Consider the following 27,695-nt stretch of genomic DNA (forward strand, 5'->3'; position numbering starts at 1 on the left):
TTTGTGTTTCAGATCCAGTTATCTTTATTGATTTGTCTATATTGATCCCTGTGAAAGCAAAAGACATCAGTCACTGAGCTTGCACATATGTTGCCCTTGGAACAAGCACAGAAGGCCTCAAGTAAACTGTCTGGGAATGTCTGTAGTATCAAACACTGTGCACAGCACTTCACAGCCAAATTTGATACAAGCCTTCCACCTTTAAAAAAGGCATTACGCCATTTAAATAACTGAAAGTTATTTAAGTGCTCCTAGGAGTCCCAACTCTGCACATATTAGGATCTCCTTGAATTAAAAGTGGCATTAAGAGGCCTAGCTTTAAGCTACTCCTCCTTGAACCTGGGACAGCCTTTGAGATGTCTGTGTTCATGATGGAACTGGCTAAAGTAGGCCTGGCAGATTAAATTTCAGGGAGCTTCTGAAGAGATTGTTCTTCCAAAGCCAATATCCTTTCAGTTAGTTTTATGCTGTCCTTCTGCATCTGATTCAAGTACTGTTCAGTTTTTCGGATGGCTAAGTGATTCATTTTCTTTCTCTTCACATGCCCTGCAGGAAAAGCAGATGGCACAGTTAGCGCAGCGGATATCTAATAGACAATTACACAATAAAGACTGGCAGTGAGTTTTAAAATTAAGTTACAATAACTGTTCCCCACAGTATATTTAAAATCAAGCTATGATAACTGAAATCCACTTCCATTCATGATTAATGGCTTTTTTTCTTGAAAGGAAAATGCAGACCTACATTCATATTTACTACTAACCCTTCAAGACAGCTTGCTATGGAAACGGCACCGAAGTGGTATCCATTTCTTATTTGCTTATGTAGGAGGAATACTTGGTTTAGGCTTTTCCCAATTAGACACGATCTTCTATACTCCATGAAAATGCTCAGTGCATCTCAAAAGACTATTTTCTTGTACTATGAGGAAGAGAGTTACAAACTTGGAAAGGGTATATTTTAAACAAGGTAAGATAGTGTTCAATTAAATGCAGTCAGTTTCTTTAAAAAAATTCCAGTTTTAAAATGCTTGAAGCCATACCCACCCCCCCTTAAAAAAGGAGACAAAAAAAATCTGAGTCTAAACCCATTTCTTAACATGCTAAGAACAAGTTCCAAATTCAGGCCAAATTATCTGATCTTCAGGGCTTTCTGCAAAGTTAATCTTTTTACAGAAGCTTTTGGAAGGATGGTAGATTTGAGAAAAAAGAGGAGGCTTCATGGGCAGCATATCTGTCAGAAAGCTTCATAGAAGTTTTCGAGCAGTTTGCTGTGGCCATGTGTTGGTAATCGTGGAAGAAACAGTTCCTGTGGTAAAAAAACTCTAAGCATATGTGCCCATTTGGTCATCCAAACTTAAAACCGTTTTATTCCAAAATGAAAAGTAGATACAACAAACTGTTAGCACAATTTTCCCAAGATTTTGTTTCTTCAAGTAGCATTTCATAACGCAGAAGTTATGAACACATTATGACGATGAAGGCCTCATAAATCAAACTGAGTAAGGCATGAAAAGCGGCTTTTATCTAACCTGAAGCTAGTTTAGCAAGCGCATACTACAGCAATGATTTAGTTATTTAAAGGCCTCCATTTCATGCTATTTCACATTCCAAACACTAGAACCTGTCAGAACAATAACTGTTCTGCCAGCTCAATTCCAGAGTATGGGAAAGCTTTCTTCAAAGAACAACCCTTGCATTGGTTTACTCTTACCAAAAGCACAAAGCACAGTAGAAATTCTTCACAAAGTACCAGTGAGCAACTTTAACCATATATTTGACATGTAAAATTAACAGTGTTTTTATGAAGTTTTAAAATGAAGTTTATTTTCAAGAATAAATTATATTAGATTAGTCCACTTCTTAAGGCCATTCAGAGATATGATTTGAATGGACAAAACACACCTGCTCTGTGGTTGTGGAGTCTGTCATGTCATGTCTCCCCCCCATGCTAATGGCCATTTAACAACTCTCTTCAGCCTGTTTAAACGGAAAAGCTTCAGAGTGAAAATAGAATAAACCAGACTGGTTAATCTCAATCTAATTTACCTGAATCTGTACAGGTGGAACTGTAATCTTCCATGTCTGCATCTAATCCACTGTTGTTCATTGCTTGTTCAGGTTCCTGTAAGTTTTTATAAAGGAAAAAAAAAAAAAAAAAAAATCACTTGATGTCCAAAAGTGTGACCCAAATTACTAGTTTTCCTGTATTCTGAGAGATATTAGAGAAAGTAATGACTTGCTGCAGGATTCTGCTATTCCTTCCCAGTTTGGTTAAAACTACTGCTGTAGCAGCCACATACCACAGTTCAGTGGACAGCTGGCGACTGAAATGCTATCTATGCTGCAACTGCAATTGCAGCTGTCATCACCTTTGTTTAGTTAGTAAAATGTAATCAAGCTATTTTTGAATTTGCATCAGTGTCTTTTCCTTGCTAAGCTGCATATTCTTCCCCACACAAATTGGCTGTTATGTTGAGAGCTTATACTAAAAAAAAACCCAAACACACACAGACAAAGCTGCACAGAAGACTGGTAGTCTTCTGTATTTTGCAGATGTAAGAACTAAACACAAAGCATCTGGACTTCACAGTTCTGGCAGATTCTGTCTGTGGTTTGCATATGTTTGGTACCTTATCCTGAAACTTCAGTGTAGTGTCAGCAAATGTATAACTTCCTCCTCTCCCCTCCTCTAGATAAGAGCTACAATCATATCCCAAAGTCACCTCCTTTAGGGACATTACGAATAACAAACTGATATTTCTTTCATTTCCCTACTCATCATTAAGGTCCATCACTCAGTGCTGAGGAACAAGTCTCACGCTATGGTGCTCTGTATTAGTGACAAGTACTATGAACCAGAATCTGTACTCTAAAGCTGTATACCAAATTCTCCTTTACTAAGCCAGTCACACACACAGAGGACCACTAGGACATTCCACTTGCAGATTTACTAGTTATATTACTAAAGAAGCCCCATAAACATAATCTTTCCCCCCGCCTTGAAGAAACAAAGCTTTTTTCCCCATGTTACTGTTCAGAAACTGTCATCCTCTAGTCCTCTTCAGCTAGGTGCTGCCCCTTCAAAAACAGAAATATCACTGCAAGCAACTTCAGGACATAAAAGGCAGTAGTTTGATAACGTTTTCCCCACCCTACCTCCCCCTACAATGCCATGTTATTCAATCCTTTCTACTCTCTCCCAGCTGTGCTACCTCCTGCACTATGCTGCAATAACTCTTAGATCAAGTCAAACTGGATTAAAAGAAACACACACACACAAAATTTCCTTTAACACCTGAGGCAGAGTAAGTTTTTAACCTGTATCAGTTTTATAATCCAGTTCAGGTAATTCAGATGCAAAAGCAGTTGCATTATCCCAACTGAAAGAATGGTCTCGGAGTGGAAGCAAAGAGCTAGGAAGCTTGAGTTAGGGTATATTATACCTTGAGATTCTCTCCTCCCAGTGAAGGATGTATGAAGAGAGGTGAAGTACAATAAAAGCAAGACAATTCTGTTTTCAAATACTTCAAAATATAGGATGAAGCATAGGTTAAACCATATTCCAAGTGCTTGGTACTTTCCTGATCAACACAGGTGCTAAAATAAAATTTGTGTCAACAAGAAAAAGAAAGTATTAGAAACAACATAGCCTTGGGTTATAAGAAATCTCTTCATGTAAATAAACAGCAGGCAGAAGAATACAGTATTTTTCTTACTAGATGTTCTTGATATTCACAGCTTCTATTCCAATGTCTGAGTACCCAATCTGTATTGGATACATGTATTCTGGAAAGAAGTTAAACCTGGGTGTAAGCTGCGTGTGATAACACAATGCCTAATTTCAGCCACAGAAAAAAACACACTTTTAGACCAATTTTCTCAAAGTTTTTTCCAACAGTGAAAACAAACATAGGAATTAAATCCAAACACACAGCAACTCTTCCATTAGTTTTAGAAAATACCTTAAGTTGCAGAAATCATCAGGGATAATTTCTATAGTGTACCCTTGCCCAGCCTTAGAATACCACGGGTGTGCTGCCTTACTCTCACTTTCTTATATGCTTCCCCTACTGTTTCCGGGGAAGTTGCATCTATTCTGAGGCTGGAAGAAAGACTAATTTTTAAAGAGATTTATCCAATCCCATAAACTGTTTCCTTAGCAAACCTTTAGTCTTAAAGACTTTCTGCTTGCCAGTTTCCCTAACTTCAAAACCTTGGTTTGTCAAGTTACTCTTTCCTAGTTAGTGAACTTGAACATTTTTATTGCAGTTTTATTCTGACCCTGACTAAAGCAGATCTCAGGCTTAGTAACTTCATTATGTAGACTAGTTTCTTTTCACAACTATTCGGCAGAGTACTCAAAATCTATCTGGCTTAAAAAAAAATCGTCAAAACCAGTTGAAAATGTTAAGATTACTGCTATAAAAGTTGTGTATTTAAGAGGACAATTAAAATGCCATTATAAAGCTAGGCCTAAATATTGTTTCCTTGTAGAAATGTATGCATTTCTAGTGAAGCCTGGAGGATATGTTGTGGAAGTAAAATGAAAGCATTGTTTGTGTAATTGTTTTAACAGTAAAAAGCAAAACCAAAACACAAATGTACTCAAACATGCAGCCAGGGTAACCATCAGCAAGATACAGAAAAACAATGTTTTTCTATGCCTATAGACCTAAAGTTATAAGTCTATTGCTATTTCACTTAAAATTTACAAAAAGTTGTTGTTAGATCTGTGGAGTTTCTCTGGAAAAAGAAAAAAACACATCTATAACCTGACAATAGCAGTTTGTAACTATAGCTAAACCAAGATGATGTAACTTGAAAAAAAAAAAATCACTCTTGTATTGTGTACACAGTTGCCAGGTGAGCACGAAGCACATAGGTGTCCTTTCGAGAGGGAGGGAAAGGCAGGGAGGACCACAAATCCGACATACAGGCTCTAACAATGGTTTGCATGGGATGACATTCTGTGAAGTTTTTTTTTCTCCTCAGTGTGAGGAGCAGTGTTTCTTCTTAACATCTGTAGGACAGCACTACCAAAACCAACATCAGGTGTGTGACCAGTAACCCCTGCTCCTGACCCCTGGTAATGTGGTTAGCATAACTAACACCATTTTATAAGGCAAGCAGCCATTCTGTGACCAAAGCGGGTCACGAATTCGTTCCCTTTCTCTCATTATCAGGCCCTGAAGATCCTGAGAACCAAGGAGACAAACCAAACAGATTTCTTTTTCCTCTCCCTACCAGCCTCAAGGTTCCTGGGCACCAGGCTGATTACTCCCTTCCTTGGCAGCCTTGAAGGCCACAGACACACAGCCAGCCAGGTGCTGTTGATGACCCCTCCACACAACAGGGAAGCGTAACAGCACACAGAGCACTGCCTGGAAAATCAAGCAGTTACAAGTCCTAAGTGGGGAACTGGGACCAGAGCTGCTGCTGGACAGTGAGACCCCTGATCCCCTCGGTGACCAGGGACACCTCCACTGTCATCTGCGTCTTCCCAGGAAGGAGGGAGTAACTTGTATTCTTTTATATGATTTTTCGAGTCTAGATTATGATTGTTATATTGATACAGCAAACCATGTGTTAAGATTTGACCTGACCTGCAGAGGGTCCAGGTGACTAGAAATTATAAGTTAAGTTGTATTACAAATGCTGTATTACACTACTTATACATCGATTGTGCTTGTAGAAAACCTGTGCTGTTCTACTCAAATTCTGTGCTATACTAATCATAATATCCTGTTAAGAAAATAAAGCTTTAATTGTAACTACAGCTTAGTGCCATCATCATTCTGCCAAGGATCCCTAAAAGAGTCCCCTTAGTGATGGGTGACACAGGTGTGGATACATCAGGACTGAATACATGAACTCAATTTGCATGTACACTGTATATACCTCTACTAAACAGTAGGAATGCCCAAGTCTTAATGGGGACCTTTCTGACTGGGCCAGCCACCTACTTTCTCTCAGGCTCAGGAGGACTGCAGACCAGTCACCTCCTGTGTCCTGCATGTGCTGCCAGTTCAGCACCTTCCCCCAAATACCAGACTTGCTGTTTCTGCACAGAAAATGAACAAAGTCTTCACCATACAGCCAGCCTGAGAAGTTCCCATGAACGCTGTTTCTACTATCAGCCCACAATCAGCTCAGTGCTCCTGGAAAATACTGTTTCCACTGTTAGAGTAAAACAAAGGACCATGAGACTTTCCTCTCTTCTCTTCAAGATGCGACAGCACTGCAGAAAGGCTGCTGTCACCTCAGTAACACACCAGTCCACATCCTGCCCCAAGCTGCCAAATCAATTATGCTAACAGTTGAGCCTTCCAGATTTAGTGAGTGTTAGCTGTAGGACTCCAGCTTCTGACTCATCCTCATGACAGGACAGCTGGAGAGGTTAAAGACATCTGACAACGGCATTTTGAGTCACCCTACTACCTAAAGTATAGAATCAGTGGGATTTTAATCAGAGCCAAACCCTTTAAATACCCATTTGAGATATCTCACCTAAGCTAGACACTGCTATACTTATTCACTAGAATGAGGGTTTGAAGAAAAGGCTGTATCATAGAGGAAATTAATATAAAGGGGGGTAGACAGACATGCTTTTACAAAAAAGTTTGTTTAGTCCACCAAATTTTGGATACTGACATGCCAGAAGTGATAGGTTATGCACAGGTATTTAAGACTTACTTTCCCAAGCATTCTGCTGAAGAAGATCCAAACCTGGATACAATGCTCATTTGAATGTCAAAGAGTTCTGACTTAGTAGCTGCCTAGCTGATCCAGATGAAACCACCAGTTCTGCCTATTTTTTCTTTTTTGATGGAACCTAACTTTGCACCAGTGATATGACAGTTTCTGCTCATCCCTGAGCAGCTGGTTGATGACAATATGCCCATTTGCTAGTACAAAGCTGTCTATACCGACTTAACACAGCACAGAATTCTTGCCTCAAAAACCTTTTGTACCCTGGGGAAAAGTGAACTGAAAAATGCTGCTATTAAATACAAAAGTATTACTACATAGCAGACTGTGGGTGTATGCTGCTCTACTATGTAGATACTGATCTGGAACTGGTAAAGAATACAGAGATACTGCTATGAATCAACTGTTTACTCAAGATTTTTTTTTTTTTAAAGTTATACATAGGCATTGACAGACAACACTAATTTAACTACAGTGTTACTGAATGAATCATGCCATACACTGACAATAAAAGATTTTTTTTTAAACAAAGAATAAAATTCGTTATTGCTGCATAAATGAATAAAGCACGAGCTCTTAAACCCAATGACTTATACTGCAAGCAGCAGCAGTCAGAGGATGACAGGCACTGTGTATGCCTGGTCAGTTCTATTTACTATTTTCTCTCTCTTTCTGAAGAAAAAGCTTCCTAGGGAAAGCTGTCAGAGCACTGGTAAAAATGGAAAGAACCATTTTATCTAGCCCTACCACCTGTTTTCCCTTTTTCCACTGTGCAATCATAAGATCTGGGACTCCTGCTCAACAGCAGTTTAAGTTCAAGGCTCCACCAGAGCACGCTCAATAATTCTGAGGAGCCCACCATGAAAAATGCAACTTGTGAACTATAGACAACTGTAAGTTTGTTAGTATTTTTAGATCAATAACCACTGAGGTAAAGCAAGAAGAGGTGGTAACCTCTGTTGCTTTGCAAATATAGTGTGTTTTATACCACAACATCCCAAAATAATAATTTTGGATGAGGATTATCCAATGAAAATCACTCACCTCTCAGAAAATATAACTTACTAGCTGTATTGTGTCTAACAGGCATGTATCTTCTTTTAGGCTCCTTCATTTCACAATGACTTGGAAAAAACACTCACATTCTGCCCAAGTCTGAGAGGACTTGTTTCACACTGCCTGCCCTAATCTCAAATAATCTTTTGCTATTTCCTCTTCACAAAACACTAGGCATTCTACAGGAGAAAATTTCAGATTTGCTCCCAAACATGCTCTTAACAAATGTGACAAATGCTGATTTTAATGAGAAGCTTCCAAATAAGAGCTTAGTAAAAAAAAAAATCAGGCTACTTGATTTTGAGGTGGTGGTGGAACATGTTCGGCCCAAGTTTCATTTTTATTGTTAATGACTTAACACATCAGTATCTTAGCATCATCATTCGATGTACTCTAAAAACATTTATAGGCAGATGGACTGTAAGGAATGTGAACAAGGAAAGCCAGCTCATGCTGTAGGGAGGAACACATAGTTCTGGTCTACTAAAAATAAAAAGAAAGCATTAACACACCATATGCTGTGCAACAGCAAATAGCGTTATTTAGAAGTGTTCCAATAAAAGCCAACGATGGCAAAAGTTCAGACCTACTAAAAAAAATGAAGGTGACTTAAGTCAGCCACACACTTCACTGCATAAAATAAACATGAGTTTTATCTAACAATTTAGTTTCTTTCATTTTACACAAACCTTAGGATAACATGTATCCAGTTAAAGAGTTTTCCTTGTTAACAAAGTTACTAACCATGACAGACAGGAGTTGAAATGCAAGTGGTGAAGCAAATTTTGGTTTGCTTGCAATCCATGACTGTTTTTTTCTTAAATGACTGACTTGTCTTGCACCTCAGTTGTAGTATCTTTCTATGGAGTGAGTTCTGTTTTAACTTCTGTATTAGTACTACTATGCAGATGCACATTTTCTCTCAAGCTGTATGAGTGAAGCAGTAAAAAAGGGAGAAGGCCTTTACTAAAGCAAAGTATTTTCTTGTAAGTAAAATACTTTGTTATCACAAAACCACATAATTTCAACTCAAGTAATGTTCATTTTCAGCATTTCTGGAAGCCACAGAAAACGTGGGTGCAAGAACATGGGTGCCTTTGTGTGCCTGCATAGCGAATAGTCACCAAACAAGCAATTGTTTTCCATAACTTTAAACTGAAGATAGCAACCAGGACTGAATTATTTCTTAGAATATGTCAGTTAATGATCTTGCATCTGAGGAGAAACTTAAGGAGACTTAGGAGAGGAATAACTTTTAAGCAATAGAAACACTTCAAACTGCCACACAACGGACAAGGTCTACTGACTGTAGCATGGAACTAGGTGAAAAACTCATAATTTAATGACAACATAGCCTCGTGCAAATCTTAATCTGATTTTCATTTCATTTATAAAATGGTCGTAGCTTCACATACCCTGCAGCAGAGATGTGAAATAAGTTAGTTACACCGCAAATTCTTCAGGACTGGGCAGCAAGCTTCTCAGTCTGAGCATTCTTGAAGTGGTCACTCATACTGTTAGGGAAACCAGCTCCAGTTACAGGAGTGTACACAAGGCAGTCACTACACTTTCTTAAGTTTTTGTTCTGTTCTCTTGTTGTCAAAACACGGAGGTCTTCCTATTGACTTATTTGGTCTTTTGCTTTGTAGCAAAGTAGTTAAAGCATGGAATCAAAACAGGACACCTTCACTCAAGAGCTCTTCAACTCCTGCCCATCAGAAAACATGGAAGGAAATGAAATAGACTTAATCCATATTAAAAAACTTCAGTAAATTCCCATTCTGCAGTTAAGCCTGTGAGGTAACCTGACATCAGCAAACATATGTCAAGGATTAAAATACTCTTAAGCATATTATAGAAAGGCACATTTAAAACAAAAGATGCATGGGTCAACTTCGTTAGATTTTACCTGATAGGTCTCAAGTATTACTGAACTGTCTGAAAGAACTACAGTTGATTCAAAGCAGCAATGACTTCACATGTCTTTGTTTTGTTCCAGAAGATATATTTCATTAGCATCTCAGATGGAAGTGTCAGAGTCCACAATGTATGTTCATTCTGGTATACCCATATGCTGAATACTACTTAAATTCCCTTTTAAAAACATAACTAGAACATTTGTTCTTAATGCAACAGAGGAGTTGCACTAAGAATTGGCATTTGCATTCTCATCAGAAAGGGAGCCAAAACAAAACCAGCATTCCCACCTCAGACTAACACTGAAGCCAAACTGTCACTCTGAAGCCTTTGCTTTTATACATGGCAGAACTCCCATTCCCTTTCAACAGCAAGAACCAAAATACAAGTCTCTTTCATGGCTCATTCGGAGCAACTGTTGGACCACAACGGCTTACATGCAGTGAACACTTTCCTCTCACCACTGCCTGCTTCTGCTTTAACTCCACTTCCAAGACAAACAGAAAACCCAAACAAACAAAAAACCCCAAGACTCACTTTTCATCTCAAAACCTGCTAAGTGAAAGGGAATAATACCCTGAGAATCAGCAGGCCTGTAAGGAAGATGTCTCCACAGAGACAGAAAAAGTGTTCATTTTCTCACCCTCGTTCTTGTCAACATAAGGGACTGCTCCCAGCCCCCTCATATCTGAACGGAGCTTTTTAGAAGCTCCATTTCTTTTTCTTAACTCATGAGAGAGTAGGCGAGACAGGCAAGGGGGGTGGCACACTTTTTCAAGTAATCTCATTCCTCTTTTCCCACATTCAAACATACAGAATGCCTACTAACCCTTCCCAACATACACTCCTGCTCCACATAATACTCTTCCTTTCTCCTACTACTTTACCCATTTTTAAGTTCAAAACCAGCTAACACAAACCAGCTATGACCACAAACTAGAACATGCTGAACCAGCTGGCATGAACCAGAACAACTTCAGACACAGCTGAAGGCGAATGGGAAACAAGAAAGGTTATTAGTTTGATGTACTTACAGCAAAGCAGTCCCCTCATTGTTACACAGAGGCCAACAGTGCTCAACTCCAAGATCAGTCTTTTTCCTTGCTTAGACAGACCTAAGAATTCTAGTACTGTTTTCCTCTTAAAACTAAATGCAGTGCTCTTACTCTTCAGCCATCCTTTTCTATGTTCAAGATGTGTCTGCTCCAACTCTTCGTTGATCGAGGCCACCATCTCCAGCTTCAACTTTGTTTCTGCTTCCTGTCCCACCACACTGATTTTCCAAACTCTGAAAGAAAAAAAAAAAAGGTAATTCAGTGATTGCTTGTAAGCAAAAAAAACTTTGCCCTATATCAAGCTGCCATTTTCTTTGAAATAATGAAATCTTTATGCAGTGTAAAACAAAATAAAACTAAAATTCAAAATTATATGGCCTATTTAATTTATTACACAAGCAATTATCCAAGTTAAGTTTAGATTATTCAAAGAATGTGAGGAGGAGACTGCTACAGGCACAAACAGGGAAATGAGCATACCTAATGACAGGACTGACTAACCTCTAAGATGCCCTTGCTTCAGCATTGCTAAAGGGACAACAGAGTGGATGGATCTCCAGTAGCCTGCTCGCTCTAAGTGTAGATATTACACAGTATATGAGGGCTTTAAACTTCAGTCATTGTTAACACAGATTCGTTGATCAACATCAATAAGGATCAAGAATAGGCTTCCTGACACTGTATTTTCAAATTCAGAAATATGATACATTGAATTTATCAAAATTCCTTTTCAAGAGAAAAGTGATTTTTCCATGATGTTTTGATCATAATGACTACATTTAACTCAATCATTTCTGTCCTCTTAGTTGTTTGGTGTTTTTATGGGAACCTTTGTAGGCAAACTATCAACCTCATTATCCAGACAGCTTGAGCAGCAACAGCTTAATGTGTGTCATGGAAAGGAACGCGGTCCTCTGATGACTAGAGCTGTGAGGCCACCAAGTTATTTCTCTACTCTTTCAGCAAGGCACACTATTTTTGTACAGTCCCTCAAAACCCTGTCATCTCTGAAGGCTCCATTTCAATCAATACTTCAATTGTAGCATGAGTTTTCAATAAATAAAGCTTTTCAAACTAATCCAGAAAACATATCTGGCACTTTTAAAATTCAGTAGGGAACTGAATGATCCCAGGTAACAATTCCAACAATATATAAAAAAAAAACTGTTTTCATTTAAGTACATTCTATCCTTGCTTGCTAAATTACAGCCCCATAAAACTAGTATGTAAAAGATTAAACTTAAGTTACACAATATTATTTCTCAATATTTCAGATAAAGCATTAAGTAACATAGCAATATATAATGTAGTATATCTTTCAGGAAGTATTTTCCAAATGAGTCTAATAAAAAAAAGCTAACTCCTCAATTTCTACATATAGAGATTACTGTGGCAAGAGTATAGTGTGACTACAAAATGTTTTTCTACCACTTTGAGGTTCTTTGTCTCAAGACTTAACAAATGTCATTTCAACACTGCATTGTATTAACTTGAATGCTTAAAAATAAACATATTCAAGAACAGCAATTTAGAATGACCATACGTAGGTAGTAACAGTTACTGTCACGTGAGACGTAATTTCAGAATGTCATGAGGAATATGCTTTTTTCAATCAGATATTTGACCCTGAAAAATACACATCAGAACTGATCCAGTTAAGCTTTTTTTTTTTTTTTTTTAATTTAAAAAACCTCCAAAACATTAAGACTACCTAAAAACTGCACTGGTACTATGCAGAATGGGGCAAGAGCACTCTTACAGTGAGGTCCCAAAAGCTACTCTGTATTTTTCAGCTATATAGATTCCTTACTGCCGTCATATAAATTTTTTTACATCTCACATTGCTAATAAGAAAAACAAAGACACTGTAAAAGCTCCATTATCTGCATCAGTGTTACTTTAAGACCACAAAAAGTGATGATGATTATTACCAAAGTAAAAAACTAGCAAGAGTTAGAGCTCAGGGGAAAATGAAAAATCGCTAAGGGAATTCTTCCTCTACACCTTAGGAAGTGTTAAGTAGTACTGACTCTATACTAATTGACTACTATGCTCATTGTAACATCTATCCATAAGCTACAAATTCAAGTGCAGACTGAGCACAGATCCAGCCATGACAGAGCAAGTATGTGCTGAACACCACCAGCTACTCTAGAGAAGAGCTGTAAGTTCTTGGGGTTTGTGGTAGAACAGTTACTGGCTAAGAACACGGGGCGGGGGGAAGTGGAGAAAAAGAAACATGAGAAATTGTATGGGAGTTTGAGACCAGTTGTTTACAAATAGTGTCTCAAGTGTGTGGATCATTAATTACTTTCAAGGGACCTGCAAAGACAGCTGGTAAAAACAAACCTAAATCTACTAATATTGCAAATGCTGTATGTGTGTGTTCTTATCCATCACAAATTTTCCAGGAGTTCCATTCAGAAAGAGGCTTGAAACAGATTTAGACATAGACTACAAACATTACGATGTTTACTATGTTAAAAAACGTTCTGAAAAGCGTTTCCCTCATTTACAAGAACTTGCATAAAACTATAAAATTTAAATCACTCCAATAGCTATGGAGCAAATCCATGATTTGTAATCAAGAGGCCTTTTCTTTACATAATCACTTATCTTCTCATGTGTGTATTTTGCAAAGGGACTAAACCCACTACTCTCACATTTAGATTACTTCAATATCAAGAGAGGAAGAGTTTCCTGGACTGGATCTGACAAAAAGAGACTAAAATTCTACGAGAAACCTATAGGAGAAACCATTTTAATCACAGAATCACAGAATGTTAGGGATTGGAAGGGACCTCGAAAGATCATCTAGTCCAATCCCCCTGCCAGGGCAGGATTGCCTAGACCATATCACACAGGAACTCGTCCAGGCGGGTTTTGAATGTCTCCAGAGAAGGAGACTCCACAACCTCTCTGGGCAGCCTGTTCCAGTGTTCAGTCACCCTTACAGTAAAGAAGTTTTTCCTCAAATTTAAGTGGAACCTCCTGTGCTCCAGCTTGCACCCATTGCCCCTTGTCCTGTCAAGGGATGTCACTGAGAAGAGCCTGGCTCCATCCTCTTGACACTTGCCCTTTACATATTTATAAACATTAATGAGGTCACCCCTCAGTCTCCTCTTCTCTAAGCTAAAGAGACCCAGCTCCCTCAGCCTCTCCTCATAAGGGAGATGTTCCACTCCCTTAATCATCTTCGTGGCTCTGCGCTGGACTCTCTCTAGCAGTTCCCTGTCCTTCTTGAACTGAGGGGCCCAGAACTGGACACAATACTCCAGATGCGGCCTCACCAGGGCAGAGTAGAGGGGGAGGAGAACCTCTCTCGACCTGCTGACCACACCCCTTCTAATACACCCCAGGATGCCATTGGCCTTCTTGGCCACAAGGGCACACTGCTGGCTCATGGTCATCCTGTTGTCCACTAGGACCCCCAGGTCCCTTTCCCCTACGCTGCTCTCCAACAGGTCTGCCCCCAACTTGTACTGGTACATGGGGTTGTTCTTGCCCAGATGCAGGACTCTACACTTGCCCTTGTTATATTTCATTAAATTTCTCCCCGCCCAACTCTCCAGCCTGTCCAGGTCTCTCTGAATGGCTGCGCAGCCTTCTGGTGTGTCAGCCACTCCTCCCAGTTTTGTGTCATCAGCGAACTTGCTGACAGTGCACTCTAATCCCTCATCCAAGTCATTAATCAATATATTGAATAGAACTGGTCCCAGGACCGACCCTTGCGGAACTCCGCTAGACACAGACCTCCAACTGGACTCTGTCCCGCTGACCACTACTCTCTGGCTTCTTTCCTTCAGCCAGTTCACAATCCACCTCACTACCCGATCATCCAGACCACACTTCCCCAGTTTAGCTGCGAGGATGCTGTGGGAGACCGTGTCAAACGCTTTACTGAAATCGAGATAGACCACATCCACAGCTTTACCATCATCTATCCACCGGGTAACATCCTCATAAAAGGCTATCAAGTTGGTTGAGCAAGACTTCCCGTTGGTGAAGCCATGCTGAGTGCCCCTAATGATTCCCCTATCCTTGATGTGCCTAGAGACAGCACCAAGGACAAGTTGCTCCATCACCTTTCCGGGGATGGAGGTGAGGCTGACCGGTCTATAGTTACCCGGGTCCTCCTTCCTGCCCTTTTTGAAGACTGGAGTGACATTCGCTTTCCTCCAGTCCTCAGGCACCTCTCCCGTTGCCCACGACTTAGCAAAGATGATGGAGAGTGGCCTAGCAATGACTTCCGCCAGCTCCCTCAGCACCCGCGGGTGCATCCCATCAGGGCCCATGGATTTATGGACATCCAGGTTGCTTAATTGGTCCCTGACCCAGCCCTCATCAACCAAGACAGATTCCTCCTCTATCTTGACTTCTTCTGACACAGGTCAATGCAGAAAAACACCAGGGTCAGTTGTTTTCAGAAAGTTAAGTTTCACCATCTGTTTCAGTTAGAATATTATTCATAATCACAACAAGCAACACTTCAAAGTTTTGTAATTATTCTGTTTCTAATCACAAGACAAACTCAGAACCATGATGTGGCATTAATTATATTAAATTCCTCTTTCCTAAGGTTAAGGATGCTCTAACTTCCAAAACAAAAAATACCTTGAAGACATTGTGAAGTGAAGAAAGAGTCAGAGTACCGACATCCAGTGAAGACACGAATAATCTGCTGGTAACCGACCAAAATTCATTTAATATATCATCTTCAAAAGCCATAATAAAAGCCTATAGTATTTGAAGGTGGCTACAGCTAGAGGGATATCAAATACTTCCCCCCATTCTTCTATTAATTACTAGAAGTATCATAATTTTGATAACATTGAAAGCACATTGAAATCTGGCTTCTTCAGATAATCATTACAAGACTTGGGGAGCGTTTGCACATTTTGCTAGAAAAGTAAATGCACACAGTTTATGAAAATATATACATGTTGGGGCACTGTGGCTATGTTTTCTGCTCTTTAAAAAAGAAGCAGTTTTTTCAGTAACTAATTAGATCTCAGTAAAAAAAAAAAAAATCAGCTTACATACTGGAAAGCCATTAGCTATTACATTGCCAGCGCAAAACTTTTTATTGCTAATGGAACAGATGTACTACAGTGATTATTAACAGTATAAAAACCATCACAGCAAACACCCATGGCGAAGGAGCCTTGCTGGCTCCATCCTCTTGATCATTGTAGCTGCCTAGACAGATATGTCGTATTGATACTATTTATATACACACATACTTGTTTATGGGAAGAGGAAAGACATTAAACATTCCACCTGAAATACCTCAGAGTAGCCAGGTATAAGTTAGGAATTCTAAAGAGTAGTAATATAAACCACCACTAGATATTCTTATTTATTTAAACCAAAATATGTCTTAGAAGTCCATACAGCTGGCAATTACAGGTGGACATCAGTATACTCCTCAGTGTCAGAGGTACATAAGTTGGACATAATCACACAACTTTAAAGTATCTAAAGTTTATGTTTTAGCATCACTCAGTAGCTATGGTTACTTACTGCCTGCCTCAACTGAGCTGTTGATGCCTCATTTGCTTCTGTTTAAGATCAGTAACTTCCTTCCAAAGGGTGTTTTCCCCCCTGAAAATTCAAGGGAAATATTTCAGTAGATCTTAAAAAAGCCCAACACTGACAGAAGCGGAGGGGAAACTAAGATTTTGTAAGTAACACTAAACTCCTCAAAACAATCATCAAATGCTTCCTTCATCATGAAGTTAAGCCTATTTACGTGAAAACAAAGATGATCTACGGAGATAAAACAGGGCAAGTGAAGAAATCATTACTGACACATCCTAACACCTTATTGGTTAAACTGCTTTTGAGTTCAGTTATCTCAAGGAGGAAATATATCTTGCATAAAGGAGGCATCATAAACAAGTTTCTAGTATCCTTCACTTAGTAACTGAAAGGCAATAACAAACATCATCCCATGAAGCACTGTGTTGCTCATGAACACAAATAAGTTTTAAGCAAACAAACATGACATAGCAATAAATTACACATGCTTGTACGTGAAGCATGGATGACTATTATTTCCCAGAATTACAAACCTGGGTCTCATTTATTAAAAACATGCACTAAAGTAATGTTGAAAGATGCCAGAGGCACTGCAAAGTGAAATTTTCCATTTCAATTTAGACAAATTAATTTTGTTTCACAATTTACTTAAAGAAAAGATTACGCTGATTAAAGAGAGCTTCATCACATCTTGAATATAAAAACCCAAGACCTGAAAAGAAAAGTGCATATGGCAAACAAGACAGGGAGGAACTGGAAGTAGTACACAGAAGAGCATGTTGGTCAGCCTCGGTAATGGTTGCCATGTTGTTGCATCCTCAGATCACCAAAGCTGCAAATCAGGCATGTTTCTATGGAGAGGTAATACCTTTTATTAAACTAATATAGCTGGAAGAAAGACCTGATATGCATCTGGGCACATAAGCCCTCTGAGGTCACTGTGTGACCAAAAGCTTGCCTGGCACCCTGTCCCATTATAAGCCAGTCTAATAAAAGAGAATTACCTCCCTCCACAAGCCTCATCTGATATATATTATTATACCACATGCAGTCTCTGCAAAGAGATGATAGTGAAAAATCAGGACACTGGTTTAGCAAGAGTCATGTACCATCATAATGCATAATCTCTCAGGACTGTTACAGCACTTCATCAAAATGTCATGAGCAGAAAAAAAACTATGCCAAACAAAAAGCCCTCATATACAGGGAGACAGTAAATTCAGGGAGCTCCCTATATTGAGGGAGCAGCACCCTACTCGCTTATTTTAGGTCTGTAATACAAAGCTATGGAAAAAGGCAGCAGGAGGAAATTCAATCCCTGGGAACAGGGAAGAACTTAATTATCACAGTGGTATTTATTAAAAGGAATTCCTGTATTACAGGAGCTGTTTCTCTTAGAAAAAAGCAGCAACATGGGAAAGAAAGTTAGCCAACAATCCATCCTGAAGAGATGAAGAGACGGTACTTCACTTGGAGAAGTAGAGATTATGCAAGTCCAGGCTAGTCACCTTGACAGGCTCCTGAATTAGCTTTAAAGGTCAACTCTTCAAGAAAGTACTCAAAAGCCCTGAAAAGGTCTCAGTGAGGTACCAGTCTTCAGCTGGCTCCTTGGCTTTTGCTGCCAAGAGTTCTCTCAGAAAAGCCTCAAGTTGCACAAGAATATGTTAGGCAATTTAAGTTTCCCAACTTTCTTTTACAATACAGGATTTAAAGCTCTGCTTAGGAAATGCATTCTCAAAATCCAATTGCACATCAGCCACAACTGAATAACTCTCCAACATGCATAAGGCACTTCAGGCATACTATACTTCAGGCATCTAAAAAGATGATGTCTAAGCTAATGACTCCAAATTCAGGAAGCCATGCACATCCAAAAGGAAATTCATTCCATACTAGAAGAAGGTGACTTAAGAGATCTAATTTTCAAACTAGAGTTCCTCAGTTTAGCAGATTGCTTATCGCTTCAATTGTCTACCCTGCTAGACAGCTGCCTAGCTGCTCTTTACAGGAATTAATCTGTGGAACTCTTCCAGCTAGACACTAACATACTAGATACATGAACACAAAATTATTATTAATTTGGTAAGTACTGGGATCCTAAAGACATTATTTGGGAATGTGGTTCAACATTGTTAAAAAACGACAATGCTATAAACAACACAGATGCAGTGGCCCAGCCTACAACGTGCAGTACATAGCAGGCTGTTGGATACAGCATTTCATTATCAGATCAGTCCAACGCCATTAAGCAGGCCCCTGCAGCAACTGACAGATGTACCATTTCATAATGGAATAGTTTTCCACATCAAGAGTAACACTGGAATGACTGTTTCCCAACACCACCCAAAGAAAGATTTTGACTGTTGAAGACAGTGGTACAAAAAAAGAAAACAAAAAACCTCCCACCCATAAACCAAGAAAGAACCCACATGCTCAGTGTCTCGATACAAGGATTCAACATACTGTTTTAATGATTGAAGTGCGGAAACTATTACACCCTGTTTTCCTTGAACCTGATGAACAACTGCTAACACCTTGTCGATCTCCTCTGGATCAAGCTTACCAATTTCTACACAAGGTGAAGGTCCCTAGAACAACCAAAATAGTACACTGAATAAAAGCAGTGAGAAAGAGACAAAATGACTGCTTAAGAAGTTCTTTTATTTAGTATTCCTCTCACATTCTCAAAAGATTCATGAAAAGGAAAGAAGCATGTATATGTGACCAGTAACCCCTGCTCCCGACCCCTGGTAATGTGGTTAGCATAACTAACACCATTTTATAAGGCAAGCAGCCATTCTGTGACCGAGCGGGTCACGAATTCGTTCCCTTTCTCTCATTATCAGGCCCTGAAGATCCTGAGAACCAAGGAGACAAACCAAACAGATTTCTTTTTCCTCTCCCTACCAGCCTCAAGGTTCCTGGGCACCAGGCTGATTACTCCCTTCCTTGGCAGCCTTGAAGGCCACAGACACACGGCCAGCCAGGTGCTGTTGATGACCCCTCCACACAACAGGGAAGTGTAACAGCACACAGAGCACTGCCTGGAAAATCAAGCAGTTACAAGTCCTAAGTGGGGAACTGGGACCAGAGCTGCTGCTGGACAGTGAGACCCCTGATCTCCTCGGTGACCAGGGACACCTCCACTGTCATCTGCGTCTTCCCAGGAAGGAGGGAGTAACTTGTATTCTTTTATATGATTTTTCGAGTCTAGATTATGATTGTTATATTGATACAGCAAACCATGTGTTAAGATTTGACCTGACCTGCAGAGGGTCCAGGTGACTAGAAATTATAAGTTAAGTTGTATTACAAATGCTGTATTACACTACTTATACATCGATTGTGCTTGTAGAAAACCTGTGCTGTTCTACTCATAAATTCTGTGCTATACTAATCATAATATCCTGTTAAGAAAATAAAGCCTTAGTTTTAACTACAGCTTAGTGCCATCACCATTCTGCCAAGGATCCCTAAAAGAACCTCTCTGTCCCCTTAGTGCTCGGTGCAAGCTTGCAGCCTTCTAACGTTCACATTAACCAAAATGTGTGACTAAAATTCGAAAATGAGAGTGCTGTTTATACAGCTCTTTAGACACAGATGTTAGATTTGCAAGAATTGCCAGCATTTCAGAATCACACACAATTGTGCCTTCTGAGACAGTACAATTTGTGCCTTTGGGTCTTTTGACGTTTTAACTGAAGATAATGTATTAGGTTGCTCACCATGAAAAGTTTTCTTGTACCACAGCGCAAATAGCAAGGACTACAGAAGCTGTAGTTGTACTATCTGCAACCAGAATAACTTAATAGCAGCAATGCTAACTGATGCTCTCTAGCGACATTTGGTAAAGGCCTCTCATACCTCACAAGGTGAATATGACCAACCAAGTGTCCAAGACTAGAACGCATCCGTATCTGTGATTTGTGAGATGTCCTAAGACTAAGAAGTGTAATATTTAAAATCGATGAACAAACTCAGGATATTATTACCTAGAAACATAAATTGAAGTTACTTAACTTTCCTTTTTATCTTTGACAGCAACTTTTCCTATCCTTTTTTGAAAAAGGGATGTTCGTGCTTGCCAGAACCACATTGTTCTTACTTAGTGAAGCCCAACTCATATTGCATAACTTTATGAAAGCCATTTAAAATTAAAAACAAACACAAAGTTTGAATTAAGTGGCATCTCTTTGTGTCCAAATAAATAGGCAAAACAAAACTGTTAAGACTTGCATTAGCAAGGACAACAGTATGTTCAGCTGCCAAAACTGAACAGGGATGTGGCCAAAGTTCTTATGACCTTCTGTGAAAAAAAACAGACAGACTGAAGTTTTTCCCCAAAATGGGACTGGGAGGTAGGGAGAGAAGGGGAAGGAAAGATTCAGAATTTGAACATGCTTTACAAATACTCTTAAAGTTGAAATGATAATTGAGGTTTCCAAGTTCGGACAAAACCCCAGAGTGAGAAAAAACAAACACCTCCCACACCCCACAAAAGCATGCCCCCATAAAACCTCTGGGCTATATTCTCTGCTTCTGTAAGTAAATACTGCCCAGATGCTCAGTTCAAGTAAACTGTGATACACATCTTGATACCCACTGAAAAACTACTATACACACAAAGTCTAATACATAGAAGTTCTTCAGCATAAGACTAAATAATTCAATCCTTAGAAAAGAACAACTCCCCTACACATCCTTCCCCCAGCCAAAAAAACCCAAACTTACAACTGAGGAGCTGAGAAGGACAGTAGTTCACATCAAAGAAAATTTTCAGAATATTATTTCATGGCAGAAAACAGTAAGAAGAGAAGGTTAACAAAGTAATTGAAAGAGGAATATATGACAATTGTACTCTGCAAAAATCTGAAGAGCTTATATTAGGTAATGTAAACATACGCATACATTCTTTTTCCTCCCCCAAAATCTTATTTTTCAGTAAATATGATTTTTTTTCAGTTTATCTTAAACTTTTTATAGCTGTTTCTGATGGCTGCCACTGAATTAACAAACATAACAGATAAAATAATTTCTCCTGCTAAGCTAAGATGAATGTAAGAATTAAGAACAGAAGTAGTTTAGTCTTTAGGTGTGGGTTTTTTTGCACTCAAAATTTGTTGCTGTCTTAGGATAACTAAAAATATTTATGAAACTTATCACAATATTTGGAACAGGTTTTTTTTTCACTACAATGTGACAGACTGATTACTCAGACAATTTATGCAAAAAGAAAATAGAAGGAATGACAGCAGGTTCTTGGAATGCATCTATAAAAAAGTTAGTAAAACAGTTTTGCTGTGTTGACTTGTCACTTACATATTTATGAGATGCTTCTAAATTTCACTCTAACCAACAAAGAGAAACTAGCTGGCAAAAGTGAAGTGGAAGGAAACGCTGGTGAATGATCACAAAATGATGAAATTACAATCTGTTGAAAGGGGAACACCAGGATAAAAACCAAGATAAAAATAAATTCAGAGAATTGATTAAGACAGATCTTATCAGATGCAAAATGACCTATAATGCATTAATAAATTAGACAGTAGATATGGCGTACTGTAATTAGGAAACACTATATTTTTCTGCAGAAAAATAAAGAGGAACCATCATCTGATTGACAGGTTTACAACTCAAGTTTTAAGACCAAAGCAAGTACTTTTCAAGCCAAGGGTATCATAGAATCATAGAATGGTTTGGGTTGGAAGGGACCTTAAAGATCATCTAGTTCCAATCTCCCTGACACAGGCAGGGACACTTTTCCACTAGATCAGGTTGCTCAAAGCCTCATCCAACCTGGCCTTAAACGCTGCCAGGGAGGGGGCAGCCACAACTTCTCTGGGTAACCTGTGCCAGTATCTCACCACCGTCACAGTAAAGAATTTCTTCCTAATATCTAATCTAAATGTACCCTCTTTCAGTTTAAAACCGTTACCCTTCATCCTGTCATTACATGCCCTTGTAAAAAGTCCCTCTCCAGCTTTCCTGGAGGCCCCCTTCAGGTACTGGAAGGCTGCAATAAGGTCTCCCCGGAGCCTTCTCTTCTCCAGGATGAACAACCCCAACTCTCTCAGCCTGTCTTCATAGGAGAGGTGCTCCAGCCCTCTGATCATCTTCATGGCCCTCCTCTGGACTCGCTCCAACAGCTCCATGTCCTTCTTATGTTGGGGGCCCCAGAGCTGGACACAGTACTGCAGGTGGGGTCTCATGAGAGCAGAGTAGAGGGGGAGAATCACCTCCCTCAACCTGCTGGCCGTGCTGCTTTTGATGCAGCCCAGGATACGGTTGGCTGCCTGGGCTGCAAGCGCACATTGCTCGCTCATGTTGAGCTTCTCATTAACCATCATCCCCAAGTCCTTCTCCTCAGGGCTGCTCTCAATCCATTCTCCACCCAGCCTGTATTTGTGCTTGGGATTGCCCCGACCCATGTGCAGGACTTTGCACTTGGCCTTGTTGAACTTCATGCGGCTCGCACAGGCCCAGCTCTCAAGCCTGTCAAGGTCCCTCTGGACGGCATCCCTTCCCTCCAGCGTGTCAACTGTACCACACAGTTTGGTGTCGTTGGCAAACTTGCTGAGGGCGCACTCAATCCCACTGCCCATGTCACTGACAAAGATGTTAAACAGGACCGGTCCCAATACCGACCCCTGAGGAACGCCACTCGTCACTGGTGTCCACTTGGACATCGAGCCGTTGACTCTTTGAGTGTGACCATCCAGCCAGTTCCTTATCCACTGAGTGGTCCCTCCATCAAGTCTATGTCTCTCCAATTTAGAGACAAGGATATTGTGCGGGACAGTATCAAATGCTTTGCATGTGTATGTATGCTTTAAGTACTGGGCTTTGAAGCCAAAATGATTAATCCCTCCTTTGCTTCTAATCTTCCCCTGCTGCTGCGCTCTGAGATACTACATTGGACAAGACAATCAAGCAGATATAATACAACTACAGCAAATCTCACAGAAATGCAACTAAGACAACCCAATGTGTTTTTAGGGCTATGGGGACAGACTTTTACAGATTCCAAAATCCTAAATTTCAATATGCGTGAGCTTAATCTCTACACAGGAAAAAAAAAAACACAACTCAGAGGAACAGAGAGAAGCAGAGGAAGTAGCTGGGTTCAGGCTAAATATATGGAAGACAGGGTGGCAAGAACAGATTTTTAGTAACTCTTCATTAATAGAAATTATTTGAAATACCAAAGTAATATTTGGTATAAATAAAAACTTTTAAATGATGCTAAGCAATTTACAAAATTGAGCTAATCATGTATTTTCATTCTTGCTCTCACTTGTCAGAAAGCTTAGCCCAGCTTTCCAAACAACATGTTGCTCTTCCTGCCAGTGGAATTACTGAGCTAGTACTACAAATGCCCAAAATGGCACACCACTAATCCAACAACTTGGGTCTTTATTTGAGATCTATTTTAATAAACATACTCTGTTTTCAATCTTTTGAGTCACAAGAACAGGTTTAGGCTTGTACATTTTAGTTTCTTTAAAAAAAAAAGTATCAATCATGATTCAATCCAATAGTCTTTCCATGCAATTGCATTCCTTTTTTCATTCCTACCCCTTGGCTTACAGTTACATAGATATTACAGGCATCCCTTTGCTATGAAAGATTTCTCTTGGGGAAGGTCATAATTTCTTAAAAGACAAAAGCAAACTAATTCTCACCTTTTCAATGTGAAGGTTAAATTACTAGGCTGTGTTTCTTGACATTACACTCCAATTCTAGATTATTACTTCCACTTTGATTTAGTGCTCCAATTGAGAATGATGGTGTAGAAGCTCTGAGTGCTTTGGCTACGTTCCTTCCCATGCAAGGGAATCAGACAATAAATACTAGGGCATCCTGCTAGTCTTAGACTGTTCTAGGAACTGTTAGGTACAGAAAGTGGAGGGAGTGCATAAAATTGAAGATCTGTTTTTTAAATTTAATCAGTAACACAACCAAGAGGCATAATGAGCGTACTTCAAGAACAAATCAAGTCAGTAAGCATATCACTTAAGGCTTTTGTAGGAAATTCAGATTTTGTAATTCAGTTCGATCACTTTAAACCTTCACAGACATACTTACTACCATCACTAACCTTTTCTATTGTTTTGCGTTTTTAAGCATATTCTCACAACAGAATATTTAACTCAAAAAAAGATATCCCAGCCAAAGAGTGATAATTAACCCAGATCATCTCCCCTGACCCACTTACCTGCACAGCTGGCAGACCCTGGAAGGCAGTGCAGGGTCCAGAAAATGTACATCAAGTCACTTCACCTGCAACTCACCTGCCTGCTTCTCAGATCATTAACAGCAACTGGCTGCAGGTCAGAGTGCTCTCAGGGGCTGGTTCTGTCACTAAGAGGAGCCAAACAGGTTCTTGAGAGATTAGGAGATGAAGCTTTAACTGATCCTGTCATGGGAAATAATAGGAAAGTTAACTCCAGTCCCTAAGCTCATTTGGGAGATGTTGTTCAAAAAAAAAAAAAACCCGCAAAAAACAAACCACACACAAAACCACCATAACACTACACACACCCTCCACAACCCCAAAACTACAAATAAAGAAAAAAATACACTAATGAAGGAGAAAGTGATGGAACAAAGATTCAGAGATGTCAATACAAAAAGGATATTCTAGGCAACTTCTCCATCTGTGTTTAAAGAGAGGATTCACATTTATCCAGCGGATCTGTTGCAGATCACAATGCAACAGCAAGTATAGAACATGCTGCACTGAAAATACCACACCACATCAGACAACAGCTTGTAAACGCCACTAACTTGTAACAGACACATCTTTTAAATAAGATGCACTGAGGGGCCCAAATACATTTCATTTACAGATTAAGCTACAAAATTCACATTTTAAAGGCTGAAAAGCTTTTACTGACTCAGGATTTCACAACTCCAGCGTTTTAGTAACGAAGGGCAAATTTTTCACAACTCTTTCAGAATTGAAATTCACAATTTCACTTATTTTAATGTACAACTGTTAATATTATTCAAATCTACACAGTACTTCTGCCACCATGTGGTGTGGTTTCTGGAATTACAGTAACTCAATGGGAGCATTCCATGAAATACCTGTTGGCCAGAAAAGCCTTCATCAGTAGTTCACAACTAAATAGCCTCCTAAGAAGTCTAAATACTTTTGAATCGTCCCCTTCAGCACACAAAAGTCTGTAAAGACAAAGAAGATAGGATGATAGTTAAAGAACAAGGGCCAAACACAAAGTTAGCCAGCCTGACCTTTGAGTTCAAAGTGACAATTCTGAAAGTTACTGAATCAAATAAACCCCACACAATCTAGCCATATATACAGAGACACGGTCCCCACTCACTCTGTCTCAAAGACACCCGAACAGTAATCTCTCATACTTGACAGGTACTCTTTTTTTTAAAATATACAGAGAAGAATGAAAAGTCTCAAACCTTGACATCTAAAGCACCATAAAAAGCTCTCACGAGCAGTGACCAAGTTTCTTGGAGCGTGAGCAGCAAGTCCTCTGTGTGAAGTCTTGCTCGGTGAGCCATAAATTCAATACTATCCTAAAATAATAAATGCACAAACCCAATGTAATGTATTTAATTAACAAAACAGTGATAAACCACAGTGATATTATTTACTGATACAGTTGTCACATTCTTGCCAGGCATAGATTAAAAAGTTGTTTTTGGCCAGGACTGTCAGTTAATCACTCAACAATCTAAACATAACACAAACCTGGCTTCATGTAAATAAAACTCCTGCATCCTCTCATGAAGGCTGCAGTCCTTCCCAAGAGGACCCTCAGCTGAGACTGTCCATTCTGTTGCACTGTTCTAGTCACACATGCTGTAAAAAGAACTGTGCCTCACAAGCACACGAAGCCTCTTCATTGCATCTCAGGTGAGCCAACCCACACATTTAACAGATCAAACACAACCCTTGCTTTTCTTGATGAGGCTTCTTATAAGGAGCTCCTCTGCAGGTTCCTACTCTTCCTCTGTCTCCTCTACTTTGCCAAAATTCCTCTCTCAGCCCCCGGTTTCCCTTATCTATCCACCTGGGTTACAGGCAAAATGTGCTGCACCTGACTTGAAGGCACTCAGACACTGGAAGTCTAACCAGCATGCCCCTTAAGACCACCCAACTGACTACTGCCTCTTGCACCAGTTAAGCTGCAGAATTCCTTCCTTGTGTGGTAGAAGTGATCTGTGACTTTCTATTCCATGAGGGCACTACATTTTATAAGATTTGGAAGACCCTACCCCTTTCCAGGTGTCACAGGAGTGAAGACACACACGCACACTGTAGAGACTTCGTAACAGCACAGGGCCTTTACAGATCATCTGTTATCCACGACTGTCAGCAGAACTGATCAGCAACAGAAGACTTTAATGCTGTTGACCCTAAGGAAGTTCTGAAAAAATACCAGACTGCAAAGACACAAAGATCTATATTAAAAACAGTACCAATTGTCGCATTTCTGCCCTAGTACTTAAACCCAGATGGCTGGATTATAGTCAATTTGTCAAGACACAGCTGAAACCAACCAACTCCCCCCCACCACCCAACAAATTGCCCCACTTCCATCTTTTCACCTACAGAAATCACACAAGAACATGCAGAGCCCTTTGCTATTTAAGGCTTTAGAAAGGAATGTTTTATTTTTTTTTAAAAAGAACCATCAATGTGGCATTATTACTTAAACTGACATCTCACCTAAAGGTAAGAAGCAGCCTCAAAAACTGTCTTGTTTCCATATTTATTAATTTCTTTTAATGCTCTTTCAAGAACAGAATAAAATTGACACGAAAAGATAGTGGACATCTTTCCCAAGCTGTTTTTGTCAGCCTCAGTCAGAATCACCAGGTCATTACCTGGGACACTTCAACTACTCTCTTGTGATGCCTTAAAGTGTTGATTTATCCTGAGACACAGGAACATACAGAATCTGTAGCATTACCTGAAGACAGGCATTATTAAATACAGTCCTATTCTTGCACAGCCATCCTTTCAGAAGTGGCTCTTTCTGGATTTGGGAAGACATGTCCTAGTTTTATCCTACAGCCAGCCCTCGCAGCAGGCCGGTAAGGACTAAGGCTGGGCCCTCCTGCGTACGTACCCAAACCCCTGCGGAACGCCAGCGGTACCAGCTGCGCCAGGCGTCACCCGGGACCGCTCTCCGGTCAGCCGTAAGCCATCTAGGCACAGGGCAGAGGAAGGCTTCGTTTCCAACGCCGAGGTACCGGAGAACCAGCCCCGAGGCCGCGGCACGCTGCCCCTCAGCCAAGCCGAACGCGGCCGGTACGCGACAGCGCTTCAAGCCCCCGCCCGGCTGAGGGGCCCCCGCCGCACTCGCGGTTATTAAACCCCACGGGCTGGCAGGGATAGCAGTTTCACTTGGGGCAGAGCAGAGCGACCGAA

The 27,695-nt window shown here is 40.0% G+C and overlaps 1 long non-coding RNA gene across 3 annotated transcripts; it reads right to left on the reverse strand.

Annotated features, from left to right (window-relative positions):
* On the reverse strand, positions 1-27,695 carry LOC137668686 (uncharacterized). Of its 3 annotated transcripts, none has more exons than XR_011048974.1 (9): positions 27,394-27,695; positions 26,537-26,704; positions 25,718-25,834; positions 25,370-25,465; positions 24,571-24,695; positions 16,262-16,342; positions 10,850-10,971; positions 2,049-2,124; positions 1-546 (listed from the first exon to the last, which is right to left on the reverse strand). It is a non-coding gene; the product is annotated as an uncharacterized lncRNA (long non-coding RNA). The 3 variants fall into 3 exon arrangements; XR_011048975.1 differs by having other exon boundaries at positions 10,718-10,971; XR_011048976.1 differs by lacking the exon at positions 16,262-16,342.

The sequence above is a fragment of the Nyctibius grandis genome, chromosome 1, assembly GCF_013368605.1.
Source record: "Nyctibius grandis isolate bNycGra1 chromosome 1, bNycGra1.pri, whole genome shotgun sequence".
NCBI lineage: Eukaryota > Metazoa > Chordata > Aves > Nyctibiiformes > Nyctibiidae > Nyctibius > Nyctibius grandis.